Genomic DNA, 15,406 nt, shown 5'->3' on the forward strand with positions numbered 1-15,406 from the left:
ATAATATCTGGAATATTAAAGTATTTGTTAGAAAAAAAAAGATTTGGGGGTATAATACTTTCTACTTTCAGTTTCAATAACATTATATAAAAAGTTGATCATATCAGACTTAAGCTATCCTATTCAGAAGCAGATGGAGTTGGTAGGAAGTCCTTCCTATCTATTGCTTGCAATTTAAAATGGATGCAGCAGTTATTTTCTAGACTAAGATCAGTTTGACTTGTAGTAGGGGAGTGTAAAACTAGAGATAGACTAGAACTTAGAAGAAAATTTTTCTTTTTTATTCTTTAAAACTTTTCTTTTAAATGGTGAAAAGGACTATTTTTCTCTGTTTTAAAGAGGCAGCTATGAGGCAAGGGTAGACTGAATCTATAGCCTGAATCATTTATTACGAATTGTCCAGAGGTTCAAGCTAGGTGAAACTTAACAGAATGATTAATCTGATAGCTAATAGTTATTGAGCATTTAATATTTGTTAGGCAGTGTGGTGTTCTAAACACTTTAAATGCATTCAATAATTTATTCAGTATTGCAACTTCATAAGGTAAGCACTATTAACATCCTCCTTGTGTGGGTAAGGAGGAGCTTGGGTAAGTAACTGGCACAAAGTACAAGTGCCCAGCTGGGAAATGATGAAGCTGAGATTCCAGCCTAGCAGGACAGCTCCTAATCTAAATTATTAAGCAGTGACTATACCACTATCTTGCAAGACAAAGTATCAACAACTTGCTAATATGTTTCTGAAGTGCTCAAACAGGTTCTGAATTTCAAGATTGTATTTTCACTTTACAAGAAATTTTGGAAAATTAAGAACTAAAGGGAAAACCGCGAAACTCCCCCCTTCCCCCCGCCTCCTTGTTTCCATTGTATGAGTTAAGAAAGACCACATCTGTGGCCATTACCCACTTCCAGGGATTATGCTGCATTAGGAGGGGCTCAGGGCTCACGTCAGGAGCTTAAGAGAGGTGACCCTCTCCAGCTTCCTCACCTTGATATCCAGAAGGCCAGGGCCTTCACTGAGCCATTCTCCTCAAAGCACACTCTCTCCTTCACAGCACAACTATGGGAATGAAGAAGGTCCTGGAACTCAGCCTGCATCTGGGAAATCCATCTCTAATCCTGTGACTCTTCTTATCACTACTTGCCCAGGACCATCAAGATTATACACAGTAATCTCTCTATTCTGGTTTCTTTTGATTACAATGGAAATGTAGTCACCCAAGCAATCAGTGATCTTTATATTCCCATATAATTTTGTTTTTCCTCTGGACTGGATTAGTACTTAACAATTTTGATCCAGAGGTGCCTGGGTGCTCAGCAATTAAGCGGCTGCCTTTGGCTCAGTTCATGATTCCAGGGATCTGGAATGGAGCCCCCCATCCAGCTGAATGCAGGCTCCTTGCTCAGTTGGAAGCCTGCTTCTCCCTCTCCCACTCCCTTTGCCTGTGTTCCCTCTCTCGCTGTGTCTCTCTGTCAAATAAAATCTTAAAAAATTTTTTTTTTGATCCAATGGTAGCTCTGGGGCTCACAGTCTTTAATAAAATCCTCCTATATCCTCTCTGCAGTTTAATCTTCCATTTATAAACTTCTCCATGAAATTAAAATCCTGGAATAATTGTTGATCTAGATTTCTCTTCTACCATTCTCTCTTGAACTCACTCTGTTGAGACCTTCCTACCATACAAACACCCTAGGGAAATCAATCTGCTCAAGATTAACTGTATCTTCTACATTGATATGGTCAAATCTTAATTTTCATATTGCTTGACTTATCAGTAATTTTGACACTGCTCATCTCTGAAAGTTTTTTTTTTTTTAATTTGGCTTATAGCCTCTTGCTGTCTTCCCTCCCTCCGTCTCTCTCTCTCTCTTTCTGTCTCTCTATTTTATTTTTTACTGAATTATCCCTTCTATCTATTTTGTGTTTCTGTTTTATCCCCACAATGTTTGTCTTTGGATCAGATACAGTAATATGACTTTAAATACTATCATTATGCCATTAATTCTAAAATTTGTATCTCTAGAGCAGACATCTTCTCTAAACTATAGACTTGTGAATGCAGATCACTAGTCAACATTTCATTTCAGTTTCCAAAAGTTATCTATTATATGGTATATTCAAAGTATTTTCTCCTAAAATTTGCCTGTGGACAGTCTTTCGCATCTCAGTTCGTGGGAATTCCAACTCACTCAAAATACTAACTCTGAATTCTAACAAACACTAACCAAACTTCAAACTGACAAAAAGTTGATATCAAAATATTAATATTGGGCACAATATACTACATGATAAAATGTAAAATGTGTTTATGATAAATAGTTCTTACTTAAGCATAAAAGGAAAAAAAATCATGAAGAAGATAACGACGTGAACATTTATATATTTCACTTAGCCTCTACACTGACATGGTAATTGGAAAATGAGAAAGAAAAAAAAAAAGAAAGGGAGAAAAGGAAAGAGGAGAGAGAAGCAGAGAGGAAGGAAGAAAGGGGTAGAAAGAGGGAAAAAGGACAGAGGGGAAAGAAATATGACTTAAACAACATAAGCTTAATTTGGTAGTTTTATATAAACATACTTCTTCCAACAGATGTATTTTTAAAAACCTGATCATTAACTATACTAAAGAAAGATATTTGTAAAATACAAAAGAAATATACAAAATAATAGTTTATGACCATATTTCTCTAAATACAGTAAAATAATAACAAGCAATGCCAAAAAGCTTTAAGGAAATTCATATTTTTTCAAGAATTAGAAAATATATGTGGTCAAAAAGAAAATCACATTGAATATTATAAAATATTCAAAACTGAACAGCAAATACAATACTACATTTCCTAACTATACAATTAATGCAGTTGGATAATGTATTTGGATGAAACTTACAACTTATATATAAGTTGGAGTCAGACATTTTTTAAATTACAAAAAAAGACAATCTAGTTAAAAAAAATTAGAAAAGTAGGGACTTGGGAAACTTGAGTGAATGGGACAACAAAGAGAAGAGCAAGAATGACATAATGATATAATGAAGAGCAAGAAATAACAGCAACAACGAAGAAAATAATGACATAATTCAACTGTGTTACTTTTGTTTTATTCATTAAGAAATAAAATCTGAGGAAGGTATAACCAATGAACTAACTTGTTACAGCTAGATTATATTAGGTAAATCAGTGTGTGTTAAAAAAAATTAAAACTTTTATGCATTATTCCAGATTTTTTAAATATTTCCTTAAATAAAAAGATGTAAACATCTTTTTACCTGAGAAGCTTTCCAATACTTCTTTTTAAGTCATCAGATTCCCTGTTTAACATCAATTATGGCCAGAAAAGTATAATTATATTGATGAATATGACTGATATAAAACACTAAAATTATCATCATCTGGGCTTACATTAGGTGTCTAGACACTTTGCCGTTAAAATGATATATTATTAGTTTTAGAGGATTTCATGAATGAACTTGATTTCCATTTCAAATTCAAATTTTTAGTCAACCATAACATATTACAGCACTGTTTGCTATATCATCTCTTTGAAGTGCTATTTAAGAACTATCTTTGAAGAAACTTGAAATTTGAGTCTTAGTTGAGAGAGGGAATGGGTGCATCCTCATGCTTCTCCCAAATTGATATCACTAGGTTCCCTCACGATGCTCACTTTATAGTGCAAATGAAGATGAGAAACCTGTTCAAATGCTAAGCTGGCCTAATTATACCACAGCTGTCTAATAAACTCTTCACAAAAGAAGGAACATGAACATTAGTTTGAAAAAGTTCACTTAGGGGCAGCTGACTGCTTCAGATGGTAGTTAGAGCAGGCAACTTTGATCTTGGTGTTCTAAATTCAAGCCCAATGTTGGGTATATACCTTACCTTAAAAAATAAATAAATAAAACAAAGTTCATTTATAGTTTTCAAAAAATGACAAAATATTTTTATGAGTCTTACAATTATTATGGTTTTATTGAAATAAGAAGTATTAACACAGAGGGCATTAAAAACCACTTGAAACCTATGTATACTATGGTAGTTTTGATCTTAATCCTAGTAAAACCGTTTCCCGGCTACTGCCATTTCTTTGGTTGCTTACAATTAGCTTCCATGTCTTCTATAGGTTCCCCAAAGAAAGAAGCCCTATATAATATTTTGTTCCCTAAAATTGCAAACAAAGTTCATCTCATTTTTAAATGATTCCAGATGAAAGACTTGAAATACCTTGAGAGCTGTTTAAGAGTTTTCAATTCTTAGCCATATATTAAGCCCATCCTTTGAACCCCATGTAAGAGCCATACACAATCATACTTTGTATAAACACAGAGGTAACTCAAAATTGTTCATAAATTTACTTTTGTAAGTATTTGGAAGAACTGCAAATAGAACTTGACTTCTCTGGGGCTTTGAGATTAGGACACACATCGTCTTCCCCCCTCCAGAAATGCATCTAGATTTTTTTTTCCTTTTCCTTTCTTTTTAAATGTTTTTATTTTTTATAAACATATATTTTTATCCCCAGGGGTACAGGTCTGTGAATCACCAGGTTTACACATTTCACAGCACTCACCAAAGCACACACCCTCCCCAATGTCCATAATCCCACCCCCTTCTCCCAAACCCCCTCCCCCCAGCAACCCTCGGTTTGTTTTGTGAGATTAAGAGTCACTTATGGTTTGTCTCCTTTTCCTTTTTGATAGTTGCCAGAATGGGAGAACGGGATTGATGTTTTTGCCCCTGAGAGAATCTGAAAATTCCAATTTGACCCCTTTATCTTTATACCTTCTTTCCCCACTCAAGGCATTCAGAGTCAGTGAACTGGCATCAGACTACTAAAGTTTTCGAGTCGTTCAAAATTTCAAACAGCTTGGATGTTAGTTCATATGCTGGTACTTTGTAACATCATAGCCTGAATATTGGAAGTGATAGAGCCATTCAAAGGAAAATCTTATGGTTGAAGAATAGAGAAACTAAGAATTTTGCTTCTTTACAATAACATGAATAGAATTAAAAAGAATCTTGGGGCACCTGGGTGGCTCAGTGGGTTAAAGCCTCTTCCTTTGGCTTGGGTCATGATCTCAGGGTCCTGGGATAGAGCCCTGCATCGGGCTATCTGCTCCATGGGGAGCCTACTTCCTTCTGTCTCTGTCTGTCAAATAAATAAACTAATTAATTAAAAAAAAAAAGAGGAAAAAAGAATCTTGAAAGAAATGAAAGTGATTATGTAGAAATATTACTGTGAACTGAGAAAAAAAAATAATTGAACTTCCAGTAAATAAGATCTGGTCTCTTTTTTTTTAAATTTTTAAAAAGATTTTATTTATTTATTTGACAGAGATCACAAGTAGACAGAGAGGCAGGCAGAGAGAGAGGAAGTGAAGCAGGCTCCCCACTGAGCAGAGAGCCAGATGCAGGGCTCGATCCCAGGACCCTGGGATCATAACCTCAGCCGAAGGCAGTGGCTTTAACCCACTGAGCCACCCAGGCACCCCAGATCTGGTCTCTGAGCAGAAGAGAACACAGGGTATTGGAATATGCTCACTGAGAGTGTCCCAAGTGTTCTTGTATTATAGTGCTAAGCACATATTAGGCATTGCATGGATTTGGTCATTTACAAAGAAATATTTTACATCTATGGTGTCCCAGTCACTGTGTCAAAGTAGAGGCCTGTTGAAAAGCTCTTGAATCTTAGGGCACCTGGGTGGCTCAGTCAATTAAGCATCTGCCTTTGGCTTGGTCATAATCCCAGAGTACTGGGATAGATCCCTGCATCAGGCTCCCTGCTCAGCTGGGAGCCTGCTTCTCCCTTTCCCTCTGCTGCTCCGCCTGCTTACACTCTCTCACTCTCTGTCAAATAAACAACAAATTAAATCTTAAAAAAAGACAAGCTCTTGAAACAGTATATATAAGCAGCAATAGATAAGTACTCCTTCAATGTAATATAATAGTGTATAAATGGATTATGCATAAAATTAGCAAAGTTCCATTTAATCTTAGAATTAAAATGAGAACCTCAGTGTACTATTTCTTCAGTTTATTATTTAATCTGAATATCATACGGAAGAAGCCACTGAATACATTGCTAGGTTAACTTTACCTGTAATCTTGCTAACTTTTAGACTGATGGATATATAGGATGTCTGGGCAATCAGGAACAGGGGTAACTAGCGACAGAAACTAAGATACTTAATGTGGTGTAGATTGTTCAGAAGAAAATGAAGAAAGTCAAATTCTCTACTTTATAGACTGACTACAGGTTTTTTTTTCTTATTTTTAAATTTTCTTTTCTTTTCTTTCTTTCTTTCTTTCTTTCTTTCTTTCTTTTTTAACTGCTGTTCGAACTAACTCTTCCTTCTGTGGAGATAAAAGATTCTCACAGTGTCTGACTTAACAATTTGTGAGAGTTTTTATTCTTGGACTTAATTCATTAATATATTATGTGAAATAATTTGTGACAATTAACTTCTATAATAAATGTCTCCAGTAGAAATAATCATTCCTTTCTTCCCACTCATGCACTGAATGGGTGACTGCTGTAGGTCAAAAAGAATCATTACCTCCCATTTTGTAAGAGACGAACAATTTCTTTCACTTACAAGTCATGTACTGCTCCTATTCCATTCTAACAAGGACTATTACAACTCTCGTTAGTTCTGCACTAAGATCGCTGCTACTACTACTGTTAATGTTGTTATTTTTATTTCCTGAGCGAATAAATGGGGTTACCACACAGGTGATTGTTTTGTGTTTGGCCTGATTTATTTTATTTTATTTAGAAACCTTAATTTCTACTAACATTATTTCCATTTGTTTGCCTTTATGCAAGAGCAGCCTAAGACCACTCAGTGGTTGTTCTTACCCATTCAGTGGCCTGAGCAGTGGGAGCTGCGAACCTGTCCTCAGGGGCAGGCTAAGTGCTCCAGTCTTCAGTAGAAAATTGCTGAAGAGGCAAAGAGGACACCTGCATACCTCCAGGTCAGTCTGTGACTCTAGGCTGAGTAGCGGTGAAATCAGGTGCTAGAGCAGTTCCTTTACCCTGAAATTCCTCCTTGGTCACAGCCTTTTCAGCAACAGCATGCTCTTCCTTTTCCAGCTCTTCAGGATCTCTGTAGAAGTAGGGATCAGGCATGACTTCCCATGGGGCTGGCATCCTCCAGAGCAGACCCGCTGAGTGAGCTCCCTTATGGTCGCAAGGGGCAGTAGAGTCCACATAGTAGAGAGGAGTGTCTGTGTCACACTGAGCGGTGGTAGGCAGGAGGCAGGTTAAAATAAGACATTGTGAGAGGCTGGTGGTCAACTCTGGGATCGGTAACCAGTCTGGGCTCCCAGAAGGCTTCCTGGATCCCATTAGTGAAAGTTCCAGGAGGGAAGCAAAAGGAGCATCTCCAATAGCAGCAGCAAACTTCAGCACAGTTTGCTGACCAATATTCCCAAACAATATGACACTGATATCAGCTAGGTTTTCAGTGGCAACAATGGCATGAGCACCGTGAAGCTTCTCTCAGGTTCTTTACAGATGATACATAGTTGCCATCACGTTTCCTTTTGTGGTGTACTGTTCCATTTAGAATTCAAGGTCAATGTCACTGAAGTGGGTTCTTGTTGCAAGGAATTTGAGGACATCCTCCTCCTCCATTTGCAAGATGTCAAGGGCTCCAGGCATGGTGAATATTTCCTACAGTATGGGAAAAGGCTACTTCTGTTTGCTTTAAAGGAAACAATGTAAACATTTCTAGTAAGGTGTATTGTCAAGTTCCTTTTATCTCTTTGAGAATCACCAATGTTTGGAACACAAGATCTATGGAACTTTGTTAGACTGCTTCAGAAGATAAGTCAGAAAAAGTAACTCAGGCTTCTTGCCACATACAACCATGATAGAAGATGCCCTTTTCAGACAGAAGGTGTGTGAAATAGGTGACATAACACTAAGCATCTAACTAGTCTTTCTGAAGGATGATGTTATCCTGAGATCTGTCATTGGTCTCTGCTACCAACAGGTTAGTTTTATGGCAGTAACTTAGCAGTTAGCTGGTTCAACCCACAAGTGTTAGTACTTTTATGATGGCACCCATGCATTTGTTCCATTATTCACAAAATCTGAGGTGTTTGTAGACCATTGTCCAAACTTGGGTGGGATAAGATGGAAGTCTTACTGAAAGTCACAGAATTAGTCATTTTGTATGCATTACATGAAAAATAAAGACCTACATGCTTTTGCTCACTCACCTCCATGAATCTACCCATTTTCTTATCTCTTCCCCAGAACTCTGAATTTTTACCTCCCCCCCTTTTTTTCCCCTTTCCGAACTAGATAATCAATTAAACCTTTTAAATCTATCCTAGAGTTACTCATTCTTCTGGCCATTTCTCATCCATAGAATGTGACAACTAAGTGACAGCACACAGCTTTGCTTTCTGAAATGATGTCCTTCATAACTTAACTTCAGTACCACCCCTTTGTAGAGATGTAAAAAGGCAGCAGTTCCCTTCACCTAACACAAACATATTGCAATAATCCATCCATGAATGGGTTAAGATTTCTCCTACTTTATGAGTTGGTCATAAGGAATTCACAAAAACTTCTAAGTGTGAACTGAAGGAAAGTCATTTGTATCAAGAGATAAGTGACATAGGAATCAGAAGTAATGACCTGTTCATGTAATTTAAATATGTATTTGATCTGCTTGAGACAAAGCTTTACTGTGATGTTCCAATTTTACAATAGATCTTTCCTCTTTTGCATGACATTATGTCAAAATGGTATGATAAAAGATTCCCCAAAATGGACAGCTCTAATAATACAGCCAATTGGTGTTCCCTGGCAAATAATAGTTCTTACTAGGACCACAGTACCTCCTCTCAATTCTGAAAGATAGACTTATGTTGGGTTCTTAGTTCATTTTCTCTTCCCCTATTCTCATAATCTTCTGATTTCATCCTCACCACTCTGTTAAGGAAGTACATTTATTCCTAATTTACTGTATTTGAGTGTAGGATTCAAATAGCCAATGTAATAGGTTATTAGGATATTTTAGGGGTCCTTATAATGGTTATAAAGTCCCCAAAGCAATTAAGGTCTCCTATTAAAACATATTTCCCAATCCTTGGATGAATATATTCAGAATCTATGCTAAATACTGTCCACAGTTCCTGTCCAGGAAAAATTAGCTGGATTCTATACTCCCTTTAATGTGTAAGCTATTTATTTCTAGAAGAGATTCTACTTTCCTGTTTGGTCTGTCATTAAACCTGATGCTTGCTATTGTCTTAGAAGCAAAGAGGGGAAGCAAGAAAAGATCTTTTATGGAAACAAGTTCCATCTCTATAAACATCTAATTCAAGTGGGTCACTTCAAGGTCATCATTCAAGGAAGAGACTGCTTTCCTCTAATAAGAGAAAGGGGGCAGCTTCTGCTGAAATAATGAATTCAGTGGAATTTGGGAATTCAGATTAATCGGACCTGTCCACCTGTATTTCCCATCATGATTTCAGAGTTCTACTCTTATTCTATCAAAGACCTAACATAGACAAATGAAATTTGTTAAGTCTGCACACTTAATTAAATCACACAGTCTAACTCCCTTACAACTAGGTTTTGCCTGAGATTACATCTTCTGAAGAATTTATAGAAGTTACTCACAATATGCCATGAGATATCACTTGATGCCCAGGTATTAGAGAAGTTGGCTGTTGAGTGACCTAATTGTCATTGCCCCACACAGTCCTAAGATGGCAAAACCACACATTCTAATGCCTTAGTTTCCACCTGTACCTCTTTCAATCACCACTCTCTTGATGAGTAACTCTTGGATTTTTTGAGATGGCCAATTCATAGCTTTATCAAATTTGGCCACTTCCTTCATGTTCTCTCCCAAACAAGTCCTATTTTTTTCCCCCTTTCAATATGGATAGGCTAAGAATTTCCCAAAATTTTAAGTTCTGCTTCTTTGTTCCTCATTTCTGTCTGTAACATCATCAAAATAGACTTTACAATCCATATATTCACAACCACTTAGGCATACTCCAATAAGATGGAGGTTTTCTCTATAGTTTTCTTCTTCTTCTGTGCTCTTACCAGAATTGCTTTTAACAGTCCATTAGCAACAATCTTGGTACACAGCATGTACCTCCAAACTCTTCTAGCCTCCACCTTTTATCCAGTTCTAAAACTACTTCCACATTTTTAGGTATATGTTACAGCAGCCCTCTGCTTCTCGAAACCAATTTGTGGTTTTGTTTGTTTGTTTGTTTGTTTTTTGTTTTGTTTGTTTTGTTTTAGGGTTTTCCAGAGAAACAGACCATTAGGTTGCATAAAGAGATACAAAAGGAAATGTATTACATTGAGCAATGTATTTTATGAGCAATTTGCTCATGAAATTATGGAGGCCAAGATATGCCACAACATGCCATCTACAAGCTGTAGAACCAGGAAAAACTTTTGGTATAATTGAAGGTACAAGAACCAGAAATTTCAACGTCCAAAGGTAGGAGAAGACAGATGTCCCAGCTCAAGGAGACAAAGAGAGAATTCACCATTCCTTCACATTTTTATTCAATTCAGACACCCAAGGGATTGGATGATGCCTACTACATTGGAGGAGTGATTTTCATTATTTAGTCTTTTGATTGAAATGCTGATGTCTTCCAGAAACACCATCACAATTACATCCAGAAATGTTTTACCTGCTATCTGGGCATCATTTGTCTCATTCACATAGAATCAATCATTATAATTGGTTAATTCAGTTAAAGACCAGAAAGGAAATGTCTTCTCCTACCACCAGTTTACCTTGTCTTGTCCACACCTATCTTCAGATATTACCAGGTATAAATATAGGCATATTGTTTCCCCTTTCCCCATTCAATTTCTGCTGGTCTTGGTCTCTGCTCTTTTATTCCACATCACATTTTTCTTTATGCCTTGCCCAATTATAAGAACTAAACCTGATACTCAAAGAGAACAATTGATTTGTCTACTCCTGTATAGAAAATATCTGAACTAGGAGTCAATCCCAAGTCACCTGAATCTCTCCCCACGCAGTATGATAATATTACCAAGATTATTGGAAAATTCATATTATTGCATAAATCGTGTGGACAAGTACAAATATCTATTTCAACACAGATAAAATGACTATAGCATTAGTAATCTAAACAAAAATGGGCTTCTTTTCTTCTTCAAAATCTAGAATCTTGATATAGAATATGGATGGCGTATATACATATAATCAAATTATATTATTATTTTGATAAGGAATCAGGAAAAATAGCCATTTTACTGATTTTCCATTTTCTAACATAACAGAGTATACATGCGCACAGTAGGCAATCAGATATTCCATATAAATGGCATTTTGCCTTGTTTTTCTGAATATATGCATATATCCATGCATATATTTGTGTTTATTATGCATACATTACTTATTATTAAATTATTATTCATTTAATATCTGTAGTTTGTCAAGTCTTTAAACTATCCTCATTTTCCTTTTATTTTCTTCGACTCATGGCTAAATTTAGAACCATAGCATTTGCTTATTATTGAAGTACTGATTCAAACAGAAGGTAACTGCATTTCCAAGAAATAAAATAAGGCTGAAATAGCACTGAGGAAGAATTTTGGCACTGTAAGTTGTGTAGTGAAATCATGAGAAATCTTTACATGTTCTCAAGGACAATATTCTTTGGTATTATGTGATACATGGAAAATAAGAGAAACTAAAATCTGTCCTAAACAAAGGACCTGTTTAGCTCCTGGATCCATGTAAGTTTGATAAACTCTGATTGCCTAGGGAAGAACAACAGTCCACTGCAGGCAGAGAGATATCTATAAATGACATCTTAAGATGCCTTATGTGATTCTAATATACTCACATCATTAGTGCTCTTATACATATCCATTCAGAGGAATTAAGCAAGAAATATTTTTCTGGAAAGTTGTGTTAATTCCCTTTCCAACATAAAATGCATTTTAAATTATCAGGTACTTAAAAATTTTAGTAGAATTTCAGTAGAAACTTCTATTTTTATCCATAGCATTTGACTGGAATACAACAAAATAAAAAAATATTGATAAGTAGCTTTACTAAATATATCATAAAAGGCTAAAACCTATATGGCACATATATATCTTTGCAATCTCCCAGGTACTTCGTTTCACAAATGGACTTTCTTGACCTTTTCTATTTAACAATTTGAAATTGTTACATAGAATGGAATGAGTTATACTACCATACTTTGTAGTACTAGTAATTTAAAATTTAAAAGTCATTTAACAGGAAAAATATAAATATTTCCAATATTAAGGACAATGCTAAAATTTTTCATGAATTATGTCTAAATTACATGTGATGTTTAAAGACAAAAGATGGTTTCTGAGTATTCCAGCAGTTCTTAAACCTTAAATATCTCATAACTTAACTCTTGGCCTTTCTATACGACCCAAATACTTTAGCTTGTTCATTTATTCTTGGCTCTCATTTGAACTCCCTCATACTTGTAATTGATTCCTGAGGGCTTGAGGGTGAATTACATTTCTTTTTTCCTTTAAAAACAAAACAAAACAAACAACAACAACAAAAAAAAACGATGGCAGGGAGGAGCTGAAGGAAAGAGAGAGAGAATCCCGAGTAAGCTCCATGTTCAGCACAGAGCCTGACATGGGGTTGCATCTCAGGACCCTGAGATCATGACCTGAGAGAAAACCAAGAGTCAGACACTTAATTGACTGAGCCACCCAGGAGCTCTGGATTATACTTACTTTGTAATTAATATTTCTTAAGAAAAAATCACAACCTTAGAAAATTGATTACAATAATTCTTTTCTTTCACACAGGAATCCAGAAAGAAGTTACCATAAAGTTGTAAAATTTGACCAGTTTTTTAACTGATTACTCACCAAATGAATAAAGTCAGAAAACTTCTGGGTGGTAATTGAAGAACAGAGAACTAGGATTATATATACAACATCCCAAAAGCCATATCTGATTTTTGGGTCTGGATCCAATCAGAAAAATACAGTACTCTCAGGAAACCCACTTTACTATAAAGTTGCAAAATTGCACTGGGTAAATTTTTATTCCAAAGAAACTGAGACAGTTTATACAGTGGCTAAGCCAAGAGCACTGCTTGGGGAATTTAACTGTTTTGCTCAAGCTATCACTGGCCATCTGTTATTGAAGAGAGGTCTTTAGAGCCTGAGTTTTCTAGGCAGGCTTAGGCTGTTGAAAGAATAACTTGGCTAAATACTCAGTTTTCCATGTCAATTTTTTAGATACATACTGTATAAGGAATGAAGAATAGGTTTTATTATTTCTTAGTGTTGATATTAGATGTCTGAAAGCTTTTTCAGACATAGAAGAATATCCATGTGCCCAATCCCTGTGTCTGTGTGTATGTGTGTATGTGTGAAGATTTGGCTGTGATGGCTGAGGTGTGTTTTTTTAATAACACTCATGACATATTTGTTCAGTTTTGAATAGTTTGTAAGCACCAACTGAAAAAATATTTAGCAAGTGGTTTAAGAAAATAAACATGTGGCATAGTTTGCCTTGAATTTTGGTTCAGGTTCAAAGGATAAGTGCATCAACATTAAGCACTTCGGAATAGATACAAATTTTTATTATCTAATTTATTTCATGATGATCTGAAACATCTAGCTCTTTTCTTTGTGCTGAAAAAGAATCTTTAAAAAAAAAAAATTCCCACAGTAAAAGTAATGTTAATGGTGAGTATTAGATTAGGTTAGGTTAACAACTTTGTTTTGTGGAAATCAAAAGCAGAAATAAATTAACAGGTTATCAAAAATAAATTTTCTAATTATTGTATTATTTCTAAGAACAAATCTTTGATGAACAATTGATTATACTGCTATAGAGCACTTGTTTTTAACCCTTAACATGTACTGAGAAGGGAAGTTAAATATTTCATTTATATATATAAAGTAGCTTTATTCTTGTAAAATTTATATTGTTATTGTTATAAATAAGTCAGGAAAAGATGCTTATTTCACCAATTTTCCTACTTCTGTTACGACAGAGTGAGCATATATGGGGAAACTGGGTGGCCAGATGTTGCAAAATATGGGTATTCTGTTTTGTTTTTCTGATTATATGCTAAGCATCTATCAGAGTGCTCAGGAAAATAACATTTCTGAATAAATGAATGAAAAGAACAAAAACAGAAGTTTTTGTCATTTTAGATATGACATTTTGACTACATTTAAAAAAAATACTTGTTTCATTTTAATTTGATATAATGATTCTATATAGTTATGAAGTAGTCATTTTCAAACTACACCAGGAGTTTCCATATGTAGGGACTGTCCTCCCACATTTACCAAAAGGCAATAGTAAGGGGAATAAATAGGAATATGAAGGTGGATGATGACATTTCATGACAAATGAGTGTGATGGTCTCATTTGTTATCATATTCAGTCATTGAAAATATGCCAATTCTTGCTCATCAATAAAATTTTATTTTTTTCTACAATTCAGATAATGGATTTTATGTGGGATTTTGTAGAATGATTTAATTAAATAGGAGAGTTTATAACAACTTGAGTCAACATGCCAATGGAAGAAAAGACACAGGTGCTTTTATAGTTATATTCTTTGGAAAATATCTAAGGATCCAAATGTCATTTAAAAAGTTTTAAAGGGCATTTTTTTATATGAAAAAACATTTTCAGTATTAAGACCTGATATTTTTATGTAAATTTAAGTGAGAATGACAAATTTACAAAATTTGAGGGGTTATTTTATCAAAAGGGCTTTTAAAATTTAGCTGATATAGTTCAAATATCCCTCTACTTTTTCTTTTTTAAAGTACGAACACTTCATGAATTTGGTGACATCCTTGTGCAAGGGCTGTGCTAATCTTCTCCGTATTGTTCATAATTTTAGCTTAAGTGCTGCCTAAGTGAGCACTCTCTTTTCCTTTCATGACAATACATTCTTTTGTCTTTGAGATTTAAGCTCATGGTGCCTGTTCAAAAAAATAATATGGAAGGAAGCCTAATGAACTTACAGAAAATGTTGATTTTGGACAGGTGAAAGAATGAAATGATCTGAAGTACTTGTTATAAATGCGTATGATGAATTAGTCTGCCACATTTAATAATATGCTTTATCCCTTTCAATTAAAGCTATTATGCACAGATTCAAGTACTTTTAAAGATTAAATGTTACGTGGATAGAGAGAAAAATGATACTATCATTGCATTCCATGCTCAATAGTATTTGCACTATTTCAAAAGGTAAAAGTTTATATTTTTATTTATAAACTATTTTTTTTAGGCTTTAAAACTGAAGCTGTGATGAAACATGCCAAATTAACCTTTAAAATATGGGAAGTATTGGGGAGCCTGGGTAGTTCAGTCCATGAAGCATCTGCCTTCGGCTCAGGTCA

The 15,406-nt window shown here is 35.1% G+C and overlaps 1 non-coding gene and 1 pseudogene across 1 annotated transcript; both read right to left on the reverse strand.

Moving 5' to 3' along the window:
- Positions 1-6,829: 6,829 nt before the first annotated feature.
- On the reverse strand, positions 6,830-7,660 carry LOC101683632 (annotated as a pseudogene).
- Positions 7,661-14,818: 7,158 nt separating this feature from the next.
- LOC123394603 lies at positions 14,819-14,925 on the reverse strand. The gene has a single exon (XR_006609362.1). It is a non-coding gene; the product is annotated as a U6 spliceosomal RNA (small nuclear RNA).
- Positions 14,926-15,406: the final 481 nt, after the last annotated feature.

This window comes from Mustela putorius, unplaced genomic scaffold (genome assembly GCF_011764305.1).
Source record: "Mustela putorius furo isolate JIRA1106 unplaced genomic scaffold, ASM1176430v1.1 tig00003834_pilon_pilon_pilon, whole genome shotgun sequence".
NCBI lineage: Eukaryota > Metazoa > Chordata > Mammalia > Carnivora > Mustelidae > Mustela > Mustela putorius.